The 13906-nt window shown below is 43.8% G+C and overlaps 1 protein-coding gene and 2 non-coding genes across 4 annotated transcripts in view; all 3 read right to left on the reverse strand.

Moving 5' to 3' along the window:
* Positions 1 to 13906, reverse strand: part of LOC115463191 (adenomatous polyposis coli protein-like) — a 45489-nt gene that overhangs the window by 14041 nt on the left and 17542 nt on the right. For both annotated transcript variants that reach the window (XR_003941012.1, XR_003941013.1), the window contains exons 2-3: positions 4112 to 4203; positions 215 to 306 (exon numbers count right to left, since the gene is read on the reverse strand). The gene's annotated coding sequence lies outside the window, so the exon portion shown is untranslated. The remainder of the gene's footprint in view (positions 1 to 214; positions 307 to 4111; positions 4204 to 13906) is intronic.
* LOC115463932 lies at positions 3275 to 3406 on the reverse strand. The gene has a single exon (XR_003941189.1). It is a non-coding gene; the product is annotated as a small nucleolar RNA SNORA13 (small nucleolar RNA).
* On the reverse strand, positions 12940 to 13071 carry LOC115463933. The gene has a single exon (XR_003941190.1). It is a non-coding gene; the product is annotated as a small nucleolar RNA SNORA13 (small nucleolar RNA).

A 13906-nucleotide genomic window follows, 5' to 3' on the forward strand; every position in this document is an offset into this window, starting at 1 on the left:
TTGGACCACCAATATAAAAAGCCCCCCCCCCCCCCCAAAGTAATCACAGCTATACATTTTTGATTACTAGTTTTAAATGGAGTGTAGTGGGAGGAAAGGGAAGAGATTCTTTCAGCTAAGATTAGAAGTTCTCCTGAAGCCATACTTCTTTGAAATATGTTTCAGATTAGGATTCTCTGCTACATACATCATTCCACATGATGCTAAAGCATACCTTGCTATTACACAGCCTCCATTGCAGTCTCTCCTGCTCTTGTCAGTTCAGCTCCCATATATTTGTTCTTTATACTGGCTCTGCCAGGTATCCTATAGAATAATGAAAAGTGTTACCAAAAGCTTAAATTGTGAAGTTTGTACGATGGAAAGAGATCTGTTTTATAACCTGGCATTTTAGAAACTTTTTTGGTTGGGTAATAGATTCTTGTGGGAGCCTCAGCAGAGTTGGCCTCTTCAGAGGAATTTGGAGATTGATGTTTCTTTTCTGGTTAGCCTCACCTGTTTCATTTCAGGGTTTTTCATTGTGGATACCCTGAAAACCTCCATGGCAAGGGGGTACTCCAGGACCAACTTGGGAACTGTTCTAGGCTACAGCAGCTGGATCTCCTCCCACAGGAATAGATAGGGCGTCATATTTCTGCTAGCAGGCCTGGTAATTTATTTTAATCTTGGAAAGAGTTTGCATGCTTTTAGGACCCATCACCTAGAAACCTACTATAGTAAAGTTGTTGCCTATTTGTTTGTTGATTGTGTGTTCATTTTTCTCTTTTGGATGTATGCTTCTGTCCTATACATCAAGTTCATTTCCTTTTTAAATCCTGCTTTATTTTCATTACAATTGTACATTGGCTTAGATCCATCATTTATGGCATATGCAGTAAATTAAACAAACACAGCTCATGGGCATCATTGTTGACTATTCTTTTAGCTCAAGTTAGACAAGGCCTGAAGTCATGCTTGGCTTGTACAATACCTCAAAATGCCTAAACAATGGATCTATGTTATTAAATTCAATTCTTGACCCTATTCAATATTAACTAAAATTGTCAAGATTTTTCTCTTATATTTGTTATAAACAATTAATAATTACTATGAAAAAATTAATTCTTAAATTTTAGTAATGTGCTCAGAACCCAAGTGTCCTATAAATGAAAGGAGAGTTTAAATTGAATTAGGTAAATCCATCTTTTATATATCTTAAGAAGGTCCACTTTGCAGAGAGGTGAAAAGTGAAGGTTGGTCACATGTACAAATGTACAATTTTGGACATTTGCAAAAAGGAGGTGCTTTGATGGGATGGTAAGGTTGCCCCTTTCATTTATAGGGGCACTAGGTTCTGAACACGTAAACGTTTTTCTTGGGGGGGGGGGGGGGCTAGGCAGGGCTGGCGCCACCATTTTGCATATGGCGCCGATGGAAGAGGAGAAAGGCCACCTCCCTCCTCCAACTGCAGGTAAGGGGGTAGGGAAGGGCCGCTAGACCACCAGGTTTTAGGGGAGGGGAAGGAATTTACCCGCCGCCCACCAGGGATATCGGTGGGATGCTGAGGGGGTGTTAGGAGGGCTGGAGACACACCGGATCTCCAGCCCCCCCCCCCCCCCGAACCTGCTGGGGGGGAGCGGAGATCCACTGGACCTCCAGCCCCCTGTTGTTGGGGGGAGGGTCGGGGTTCCTGCTGGGCCTGCTGAATTGGGGGGAATTGGAGCCAGCTAGCATGCAAATGCATGCTGGACAGGGCTCTTCCATCTGCGGCACCGATGCAAGAAGAGGGAGGTGGCCTCCCTTCTCCAACTGCAGGTAGGGGGTAGGGAAGGGCCGCTAGACCACAAGGTGGTGGTGGGGATCTCCAGCCCTCCCTGAACCTGTGTCTGGGGTACCGGAGGTCCACCGGACCTCCAGCCTCTGTTTCGTTTGGCTCGGGTGGGAGTAGTTGGAGTCTGGTGGTCCCATGGATCTCCAGCTCCTGTGTATGACAGGTGTGGGCTTCTGACAGCCCAGACCTGTCAAACAAGTGCAGGAGGATTGCCACACGCTTTTACCCATTATTAGAGAGAATTGTGTGCTTAAATTTGCATGCAATTATCTCTGATTGTAGGTCAGGTAAAGCCCCACGCTGTTCCAGCGCTATTTTTAGAGCACTGTTTGGAACAGTGCGGGGCTTTTGATCATCTGCTTAACAGAATGTTACATTAATTCCAACCTCTGGGACCACCAGAATTATATCATTATTTCAAAAATCCTCACAAGTTATTCCACTTGTATGCCTGATGAAGAATCATCTCTTTCCTGTACAAAGATGACAAGGACAGGATGTAGGGTTTACTCCTGGGGGAAATCTGCACAACTCCACAGTGCAGAAATTGTGCACAATTCTGTGAAGTGCCAGCATCAGGTCTCTCTCCCCCATCCCCTACAGAGATTGCGTAGAGTAGGAGGAAGTGGAATGGGAAGTGAACTGCTGCACATCAGGTCACCTCATCTTCCTCTGCTGGCTTAGACCCAACTGTAGGTTACTCCTGGGAGAATTCTGTGCAAGTTCTGTGTTGTGCAGAATTCCACACCCCTACAGAATCCGGCACTTCTTGTGCAGAATTCTGTAAAGGGGGAAGTATCGAGCTCTTCTCCCTGAATCCTCAGAGGTCACTCATTAGGAGGAGGAAGAAGTAGTGAACCACTGAACACTGGATCACTTCCTCCTCCTCTACTGGCTTAGACCGGATTGTTTAGGTGAACCATGCAGGCCTCCTTACGGCCCCACGATTCACCTAAACAGTCCGATCTAAGCTAGCAGAGGAGGTGATAACCTGTGTGTCATGGCGAGGGGGTGGGGAGGAAAAAAGGGCAGCAGAGATAACCGAGAGTGTGCTACTGGTGAGGAGAGATCAAGCTTGAGGATGGATGAGAGATACAATGATAGCTAGGGAGGAAAAAAATGTGGAGATGTGTGTCTTAGGGGGGGGGGGGGGTCAGGAGGAATAAGAGTAGGAGAGGGAGAATGAGAGGTGGGGGTATTTCATGCCAGAGAAGACTTTGGGGGCAGAATTAAGGGCTTTGCTGGGAGTTGGAGAAAGAACTGCAGCTGATGTGAGAAGAACAGAGGAGGCTGAAGCCTGAGGAAGGAAAAGGCAGGAATGACTTTCAGGCTCTTAGTATGGGGAAATTCTGTACAGAAACACTACAAAATAATGAATGCAGAATTCCCCCAGGAGTAGTTGACAATTGTTCCTACATTCACCAGGAAGGATAATTATAATACCATAAAATGCAGTTCTTGAAGATTTGTTCCACAAGCAGCCAAATACTACAGGAATATCGCCCAGCAGCAAGGTAAGGCTGTGAAGAATTTTATATTTGCCTCGTCTGACACCACATTCACTAGTGACAAAAATGAATGGGCAACACGAAGGCAAGAAACACAAAACTGTTGCTGCTGTTGCAGTTTTTAAATATGACATTGCTTGTAACAGTGAAACTGGAATGCACAGGAGTTCTAGAGCCTTCCTCACAAATGGACTACCTACAGAGTAAAACGAGCCACTCCATAAAATGAAATACTCTCTTGGTCACTAGTCACAATCACTTTCCTCAAAAGGCAACAGACCTAAAATTATTTGTCCACCAGAACTAAAATATTCTAGAAGATGTTTCTCTTCATTGTATATGAAGCATAACACGCTTTGGGGCTCTTTTACTAATGCTGAGCTCAAGTTAACTGCAGCTGGGCCCATTTTATTCCTATGGGTCCTGCTGCAGATAACTCAAGCTAAGCTTGAAAGACCCCCTTAGTTTTCCTCCTCCAGGTTAGCTTCACAGTATTCAAGTTACTGAAAAATATAAATTTTCTCTCTGTTTTTTGATGGTGGGGGGGTTTTATGAATTGGCATGATATGAGAACTCTTGGACCACCAATTTAAAAAGCCCCCCCCCCCCCCCCCCCAAAGTAATCACAGCTATACAGTTTTGATTACTAGTTTTAAATGGAGTGTAGTGGGAGGAAAGGGAAGAGATTCTTTCAGCAAGATTAGAAGTTCTCCTGAAGCCGTACTTCTTTGAAATATGTTTTAGATTAGGATTCTCTGCTACATACATCATTCCACATGATGCTAAAGCATACCTTGCTATTACACAGCCTCCATTGCAGTCTCTCCTGCTCTTGTCAGTTCAGCTCCCATGTATTTGTTCTTTATACTGGCTCTGCCGGGTATCCTATAGAATAATGAAAAAAGTGTTACCAAAAGCTTAAATTGTGAAGTTTGTAAGATGGAAAGACATCTGTTTTATAGCCTGGCATTTTAGAAACTTTTTTGGTTGGGTAATAGATTCTTGTGGGAGCCTCAGCAGAGTTGGCCTCTTCTTCAGAGGAATTTGGAGATTGATGTTTCTTTTCTGGTTAGCCTCACCTGTTTCATTTCAGGGTTTTTCATTGTGGATACCCTGAAAACCTGCATGGCAAGGGGGTACTCCAGGTCCGACTTGGGAACTGTTCTAGGCTACAGAAGCTGGACCTCCCCCCATAGGAAAAGATGCTCTCAGGCCTAGCTACACTGCTGCTTCAATCTATGCTTATACCATCTGCTGAAGACAAACAGTACAAGAGTAGCACAAGTCCACTACGAGAGAAAAAGCTCAGAACCGACTTCAATCTCCAACTGCTAGCAGCCAAAATAACCCACTTGTCTGTACACCACCTAGTTCCATTTGGATAAGTACTAACCGATCACAAAAAAAGATGCTTACTGGCACCTTATACATCTAGCAGTGTATCAAGCACTCTCAAAATAAACAATATGCACAAATACTGAGAGTAAAGTATTGCTCTTTGATCTGACCACTGTATAGAAGTCAAAAGTCTTCAAGCCGGTTGCTTGTAGAGAAACACAGAAACATGATGGCAGAGAAAGGCCACATGACTCATCCAGTCTGCCCATCCTCTGTAACCCCTAATACTTCCTGTTCCTAAGCGATCCCACATGCTTATCCCATGCCTTTTTAAATTCTGGAACAGTCCTCGACTCCACCACCCTTTCTGTGAAATAATACTTACTTAGGTTACTCCTAAGCCTATTACCTCTTGACTTTGTCATATGCCCCCTCATTCCAGAGCTCTCCTTCATTTGAAAAAGGCTCTCTTCCTGTACATAAATGCCCTTGAGATATTTAAACGTTTCTATCATGTCTCCTCTCTCCCAGCGTATACATGTTGAGGTTCATAAGCCTGTCCCTATAATTTTTGCATTCAAGACGGCTTACTAATTTCATAGCCACCCTCTGGACCGACTCCATCCTGTTTATATCTCTCCGTAGGTGTGGTCTCCAGAACTGCATGCAGTACTCCAAATGAGGCCTCACCAGAGACTTATACAACAGCACTATCGCCTCCTTTTTCCTGCTCGTCATGCCTCCCTTTATGCACCCCAGCATCCTTCTGGCTTTGGCGGTCGCTTTTTCTACCTGTTTGAAAGCTTTAAGGTCATCAGACACAATCATCCCTAAGTCCCACTCTTCCTTCGCACACTGAAGCGCTTCACCCCCTATACTGTACCGTTCCCTCAGATATTTGCAACCCAAGTGCATGATCCTGCAGTTTTTGGGATTAAACCTTAGTTGCCAAATATTGGTCCATTCCTCTAGCTTCGCTAGGTCCTTCCTCATGTCATTCACACCCTCCAGGTTGTCTACCCTGTTGCAGAGTTTAGTATCATCCGCGAATAGACAAACCTTACCAGACAGCCCTTCCGCAATATCGCTCACAAAGACGTTAAAAAGAGCCGGCCCCAGGACCGATCCCTGCAGTACTGCACTGACGACATCCTTTTCTTCAGAGCAAGCTCCATTTACCACCACCCTCTGTCTCCTACCATTCAACTAATTTTTAACCCAATCAGTTACTCTAGGTGACTGGCATGGGCCAAGATAGGTGCCTAATCTAATTTTTGATACCATCCATGATGAGTACAGAGTATGGATGCTGAGGAGCAAAGGTGGAGGGACCTTTTGACAAAGTTTACCTCCGAGATCCACCGCTGCAACACCTCTTTTAGTCAAGTTGAATAGGAGATCCTGTAGGAAAGCAGCTAATAAGATTTAAAATTTAGTTTATTTGTTGCATTTGTACCCCACATTTTCCCACCTATTTGCAGGCTCAATGTGGCTTACACAGTACCATAACGGCATTTGCCAAATCTGGTAGAGATCAGATACATGGTTGTGTTGTGTTGTGTTCAAGTAGGTAGGAGTATTCCAGGCTCCATTAGGGTCAAAGGGAGGGGGTTGTATATTGTCCAGTATGATCATTGGTTTAGTTGTGTGGCCAGATGTGGGGATTTACGTTGGCTCTGTAGGGTAGGCCTTTTTGAAGAAGTTGGTTTTTAGTGATTTTCTGAAGTTTAGGTGGTCATGGATTGTTTTCACAGCTTTTGGGAGTACGTTCCATAATTGTGCGCTTATGTAGGAGAAACTTGGAATGCAACTGACTCTAGGCTCCTCATTTTGAGATCAGCAAATGAAACAAATATACATTTTTATGTTCTGTCTGTGAACAAATATGCACAAACTGAACAGGGCACTGTAGCCTGTCTTTTGTAAGAAAAACTTTGACTTGAGTTGTATCTAGAATTGCCCTCAGTGAAAGCAAGTTTCCATATGGGGCAGAGGGTGAATTTTGAGAAACCAAGGGACTGGAACAGGGCTAAGGTATTGATTCTCAGAGATGGTTAGTTCCAGCAACAGAGTTATAAGAAGCCAGCTGAGGTACAGAAGACTAGTAGTGTTTGTCCAAACAGCCTACCACAAGCACTAGACATCTGCTGAATACTCTGGGGGCTAAACAGTGTCCAAAAGTAGGACTTCCTACTGATTGCATTCAATTTGAAGGGTAAGCTTAAGAAGATGCGTTCATTTAAGGTAAACTGATGTGACCACGCATCTTTGAGGTTTAGCAAATATGGCTAGCTCCCTCTGGTGAAATAGAGAAGAATGGTTGCTAGGATGCTTATTTTGAACTTTTCCAAGAAAAAGCCTGAGGTCCAGAACGGGTTGCAGTTAGCCAGACATCTCTAGGGGAAGAAGTATCTGGAATAAAACCCTTAGTTCCTCTGTTCAAACAGTACAGGTTCTATCACATGGGCCTGGAGAAGTAATATGACCTCATCTTAAGAGAAGTTGGAGGCGAGTGCCACTGTTGAACCCAGTTGAGAAGACTAAGAAACAAAGAAAAAACTGGAGGCAACATTGTGATTTTGATCTGAACGCCCCAGATACTGTATTCAGAGAATGAGTCTTATGTGCGAAGAATTGTACCAAACATCTTCAACCTTCGTGCACTTTGTAGATGTCAGATGGTTATGGTCTTTTGGAATTTTAAACTACCGTATGTACTCATGTATAAGCAGTACTTTTTTTTTTTTTGCAACAAAAAAGGTACCAATACTAATATAGGGCCACCCTTATGGGCAGGGTCACTATCTATGGTTCTGCCCCCACAGCAGCCACACCCATTTTATCAGCCATGGAGCATATAAAAAAGGATTATTGAAAATAGCACTATTAACCTTTGAATCAGAGATGGAGGGGGACGGGGGTTCTAGGATCATTGCCTCATTGTAATACAGTGGGGGAAATAAGTATTTGATCCCTTGCTGATTTTGTAAGTTTGCCCACTGACAAAGACATGAGCAGCCCATAATTGAAGGGTAGGTTATTGGTAACAGTGAGAGATAGCACATCACAAATTAAATCCGGAAAATCACATTGTGGAAAGTATATGAATTTATTTGCATTCTGCAGAGGGAAATAAGTATTTAATCCCTCTGGCAAACAAGACCTAATACTTGGTGGCAAAACCCTTGTTGGCAAGCACAGCGGTCAGACGTCTTCTGTAGTTGATGATGAGGTTTGCACACATGTCAGGAGGAATTTTGGTCCACTCCTCTTTGCAGATCATCTCTAAATCATTAAGAGTTCTGGGCTGTCGCTTGGCAACTCGCATCTTCAGCTCCCTCCATAAGTTTTCAATTTGATTAAGGTCTGGTGACTGGCTAGGCCACTCCATGACCCTAATGTGCTTCTTCCTGAGCCACTCCTTTGTTGCCTTGGCTGTATGTTTTGGGTCATTGTCGTGCTGGAAGACCCAGCCACGACCCATTTTTAAGGCCCTGGCGGAGGGAAGGAGGTTGTCACTCAGAATTGTACGGTACATGGTCCCATCCATTCTCCCATTGATGCGGTGAAGTAGTCCTGTGCCCTTAGCAGAGAAACACCCCCAAAACATAACATTTCCACCTCCATGCTTGACAGTGGGGACGGTGTTCTTTGGGTCATAGGCAGCATTTCTCTTCCTCCAAACACGGCGAGTTGAGTTCATGCCAAAGAGCTCAATTTTTGTCTCATCTGACCACAGCACCTTCTCCCAATCACTCTCGGCATCATCCAGGTGTTCACTGGCAAACTTCAGACGGGCCGTCACATGTGCCTTCCAGAGCAGGGGGACCTTGCGGGCACTGCAGGATTGCAATCCGTTATGTCGTAATGTGTTACCAATGGTTTTCGTGGTGACAGTGGTCCCAGCTGCCTTGAGATCATTGACAAGTTCCCCCCTTGTAGTTGTAGGCTGATTTCTAACCTTCCTCATGATCAAGGATACCCCACGAGGTGAGATTTTGCGTGGAGCCCCAGATCTTTGTCGATTGACAGTCATTTTGTACTTCTTCCATTTTCTTACTATGGCACCAACAGTTGTCTCCTTCTCGCCCAGCGTCTTACTGATGGTTTTGTAGCCATTCCAGCCTTGTGCAGGTGTACGATCTTGTCCCTGACATCCTTAGACAGCTCCTTGCTCTTGGCCATTTTGTAGAGGTTAGAGTCTGACTGATTCACTGAGTCTGTGGACAGGTGTCTTTCATACAGGTGACCATTGCCGACAGCTGTCTGTCATGCAGGTAACGAGTTGATTTGGAGCATCTACCTGGTCTGTAGGGGCCAGATCTCTTACTGGTTGGTGGGGGATCAAATACTTATTTCCCTCTGCAGAATGCAAATAAATTCATATACTTTCCACAATGTGATTTTCCGGATTTAATTTGTGATGTGCTATCTCTCACTGTTACCAATAACCTACCCTTCAATTATGGGCTGCTCATGTCTTTGTCAGTGGGCAAACTTACAAAATCAGCAAGGGATCAAATACTTATTTCCCCCACTGTATGTCTTGTTTGATATTTTCATAGCACCCTGTTGGCTTCTTTCTTAATGCATTACTTTGAAAATGAATAAAGGATTTAAAAAAAAAGTTTCTACATTTGTACTTGAGTACATACAATATGTGCCCTAGGATTATGTGTGGCTTTGATCTGGCTTGTGCTAAAGTGTTTTGCACTTTCAGTTGGAGAAGGCGCAAGCCTTGACTGAGACAAGTCAGAGGCATGTCACTCCCCTTTCTTCACAACAGGGAATTTTTAAGGGCCTGGAAAGCTCTGGCTCTCAGAGGAATTCTGCATCACAAGATCTTTCCTACAGGTAACTGGACCCTAACCAATGACACTCTAGACAATTGTATTTTGGCAAAAGCACAGCACTGAAACAGCGATCACAGCACTCCTTAATGATCTACACTGTCTTGGATAAGGGTAATATTGCACTTGTTGTTTCTTTAGATCTCTTAGCAGCATTTTATTTGGTGGATCATTCATTACTTCTTTCATGCTTACCTGCTCTCGGGATCACCAGTGTACTTCACAAGTGGTTTCTTTCATTCCTTACTAATCATACATTTTCAATTTATACTAGCGCTTCTTCTTCATCCCTTTACCTCTGTCTGTAGGGCTTCCCCGGGGGTCTGTCCCTTCTCCTTTACTACTCAATTTTTTAAGCCGTCTAACAACACTTGTATCAAATTTATATCTATGCAGACGACATTCTTCTTATTTATCCAGTTTCACCATTACACATCAATCTGCAACCGTTGCAGGATTCTTTGTGTGCTCTCCACATAAGCTTAAGTTAAATATGGAAGAGACCACCGTCTGTTGAGTGACAGGTTCCCTCTCTCAGCCTTCCCACGTCCTATTTTTTTTTTTTTATTTACTAATTCTCAAAGTTACTACCTTTCGATACTTGGGTGTTTGGTTCAACTCTCAGCTAACATTTACAAAACAAATTTCTGAGGTAGTTAAATCTGGTTTTGCAGCATTAAGATTTGTCAGACCTTTCTGTACAATTTTGATGGATATCCTGCATACTGCTCTTCATGCTTTTCTCATTTCTAAATTGAATTGTAATTTTGTTTATGCGGGTCTTCCACTTCCCCAGATTAAAAGATTACAAAGTCCACAAAACTGTGCAGCACGTTTTCTATGCAGAGTATTGGCTACCCATCAAATATCAGATTTCTTACCCTTGCTCATAAAGCCTACCACACAGAGATTTCTTCTTACCTTTCATCTCTTACTATGCTCTATACTCCTATCCACAACCTGCAAATAGACCTGGTCCTAAGCAATGTTTTCATGAAACTACACACCAAACTGCTTTTTCATATTTGGCCCCAAAACTATGGAATGACCTCCCACCACTCATCCGTGGAGAATTGGCCTTTCCTAAATTTAAATCCCTTTTGAAAACTTTCTGCTAGCAGGCCTGGTAATTTACTTTAATCTTGGAAAGTGTTTGCACGCTTTTGGGACCCATCACTTAGAAACCTACTATAGTAAAGTTGTTGCCTATTTGTTTGTTGATTGTGTGTTTGTTTTTCTCTTTTGGATGTATGCTTCTGTCCTATACATCAAGTTCTTTTCCTTTTTATATCCTGCTTTATTTTAATTACAATTGTACATTGCTTAGATCCATCATTCATGGCCTATGCAGTAGAGTAAATTAAATAAAACACAGCTCATGGGCATCATTGTCAACTATACTTTTAGCTCAAGTTAGACAAGGCCTGAAGTCATGCTTGGCTTGCACAATACCTCAAAATGCCTAAACAATGGATCTATGTTATTAAATTCAATTCTTGACCCTATTCAATATTAACTAAAATTGTCAAGATTTTTCTCTTATATTTGTTATAAACAATTACTAATTACTATGAAAAAATTAATTCTTAAATTTTAATAACGCACTCAGAACCCAGTGCCCTATAAATGAAAGGGGAGTTTAAATTTAATTAGGTAAATCCATCTTTTATATATCTTAAGAAGGTCCACTTTGCAGAGAGGTGAAAAGTGAAGATTGGCCACATGTACAAATGTACAATTTTGGACATTTGCAAAAAGGACTTAATGTGCTTTGATGGGTTGGTAAGGTTGGCCCTTTCATTTATAGGGCACCAGGTTCTGAGCACATTAATAAATTTTAAAATAAAGGGTTTTTTTTTTGTTTTTTTAAATAGTAGTTTATAGAGAAAAATGTTGACAATTTTAGTTGATATTGCGCAACACCTCCACATCACAAAAAGTTTAAAAAGTTAAAGTTTTTCTTGGTTGGGGGGGGGGGGACTAGGCAGGGCACTGCCATTTTGCAGGCAGCGCTGATGGAAGAGGAGAGAGGCCACCTCCCCCCTCCAACTGCAGGTAGGGGGGTGGGAAAGGGCCGCTAGACCACCGGGGGGGGGGGGGGGGGGGTTAGGTATCTCCAGCCCTGCCTGAACCTGTCTGGGGAACCGGAGAACCGGACCTCCAGCCCCGGTTTCACTTGGCTCGGGTAGGGGCAGTTGGGGTCTGGTGGTCCCAGACCTGTCAAACAAGTGCAGGAGGATTGTCCTACGTTTTTACCCATTATCAGAGAGAATTGCGTGCTTAACTTTGCATGCAATTATCTCTGATCATAGGTCCGGTAAAGCCCCACACTGTTCCAGCGCTATTTTTAAGAGCGCTGTTTGGAACAGTGCGAGGCTATTGATCATCTGCTTAACAGAATGTTACACTAATTCCAACCTCTGGGACAGCAAGAATTTTATCATTACTCCACTTGTATGCCTGATAAAGGACAGTATGTAGTGATTATGAAGTAGTGGATTACTCCTGGGGAAAAACTGCACAATTCCACCGTGCAGAAACTGTGCACAATTCTGTGAAGTGCCAGCATCAGGCCTCTCTCTCCCCCATCCCCTGCAAAGATTGAGCAGAGGAGGAAGAAGTGGAATGGGAAGTGAACTGCTGATATCAGGTCACCTCATCCTCCTCTGCTGGCTTAGACCCAACTGTAGGTTACTCCTGGGAGAATTCTGTGCAAGTTCTATGTTGTGCAGAATTCCACACCCCTACAGAATCCGGCACTTCTTGTGCAGAATTCTGTGAAGAGGGAAGTATCGAGCTCTCCTCCCTGAATCCTCAGAGATCACTCAGTAGTAGGAGGAGGAAGAAGTAGTGAACCACTGCACACTGGATCACTTCCTCCTCCTCTGCTGGCTTTGACCCGATTGTTTAGGTGAACCATGCAGGCCTCCCTACGGCCCCTCGATTCACCTAAACAGTCTGATCTAAGCTAGCAGAGGAGGTGGTAACCTGTGTGCCATGGCGAGAGGTTGAGCCTGCGGGGTGTGGGGGGGGGGGGGTTAACAAGAAAAAAAAAAAAAAAAAAGAGGGCACCACTGGTGAGAAGAGGGAAGGAGAAAAAGATGGAGTTGTGGGGGGGGGGGGGGGGGGGGGGGGAGAGAGAGAGGGAGAATGAGAGGTGGGGGTATTTCATGCCAGAGAAGACTTTGGGGGCAGAATTAAGAGCTTTGCTGGGAGTTAGAGGGACAGAGAACTGCAGCTGATAGGAGATGAACAGAGGAGGCTGAAGCCTGAGGAGGGAAACGGCAGGAATGACTTTCAGGCCTTAGTATGGGGAAATTCTTTGCAGAAACACTACAAAATAGTTAATGTAGAATTCCCCCAGGAGTAGTTGACAATTGTTCCTACATGCACCAGGAAAAATAATACTACCATAAAAATGCAGTTCTTTAAGATTTGTTCCACAAGCAGCCAAATACTACAGGAATATCGCCCAGCAGCAAGGTAAGGCTGTGAAGAATTTTATATTTGCCTCGTCTGACACCACATTCACTAGTGACAAAAATGAATGGGCAACACGAAGGCAAGAAACATAAGAAAACTGTTGATGCTCTTGCAGTTTTTAGATAAGACATTGCTTGTAACAGTAAAACTGGCATGCACAGAAGCTCTAGAGCCTTCCTCACAAATGGACTACCTACAGAGTAAAATGAGCCACTCCATAAAATGAAATACTCTCTTGTTCACTAGTCACAATCACCTTCCTCAAAAGGCAGCAGACCTAAAATTATTTGTCCACCAGTAGTAAAACTTTCTAGAAGATGTTTCTCTTCATTGTATATGAAGCATAACACGCTTTGGGGCTCTTTTACTAAAGCTGAGCTCAAGTTATCTGTAGCTGGGCCCATTTTATTCCTATGGGTCCTGCTGCAGATAACTCAAGCTAAGCTTAAAAGACCCCCTTAGTTTTCCTCCTTCAGGTTAGCTCCACAGTATTCAAGTTACTGAAAAATATAAATTTTCTCATTACCTCTCTCTCTCTGTTTTCTGGTGATGGGGGAAGTTTTATGAATTTGAATGGATATGACAACTTCTCTTGGCCCACCAATTTAAAAAGGCCACCCCCCTCCAAGTAATCAAATCTATACTTGAAAGTGGAAGGGATTATTTCAGCTAAGATTAGAAGCTCCACTGATTTTTTTTTTTTTTTTTAAGGCTGGGTGCGGGGTGGCAGGAGAAGAGGGTCGTCTGTCGACGGAGCTGGTAGGCAGGTGGGGACTGCGGCGCCAGCGGAGCACCCCCCCACCTGCTGACACCTGGGGCGGACCGCCCCACCCTTGCTACGCCACTGGACATCGTGCCAGCTCACTGCACGTCTCATTGAGCATAAGAGTGCCATAAAAACATGTAAGAACACTTCA

Source organism: Microcaecilia unicolor, chromosome 2 (genome assembly GCF_901765095.1).
Source record: "Microcaecilia unicolor chromosome 2, aMicUni1.1, whole genome shotgun sequence".
NCBI classification, from domain to species: Eukaryota; Metazoa; Chordata; class Amphibia; order Gymnophiona; family Siphonopidae; genus Microcaecilia; species Microcaecilia unicolor.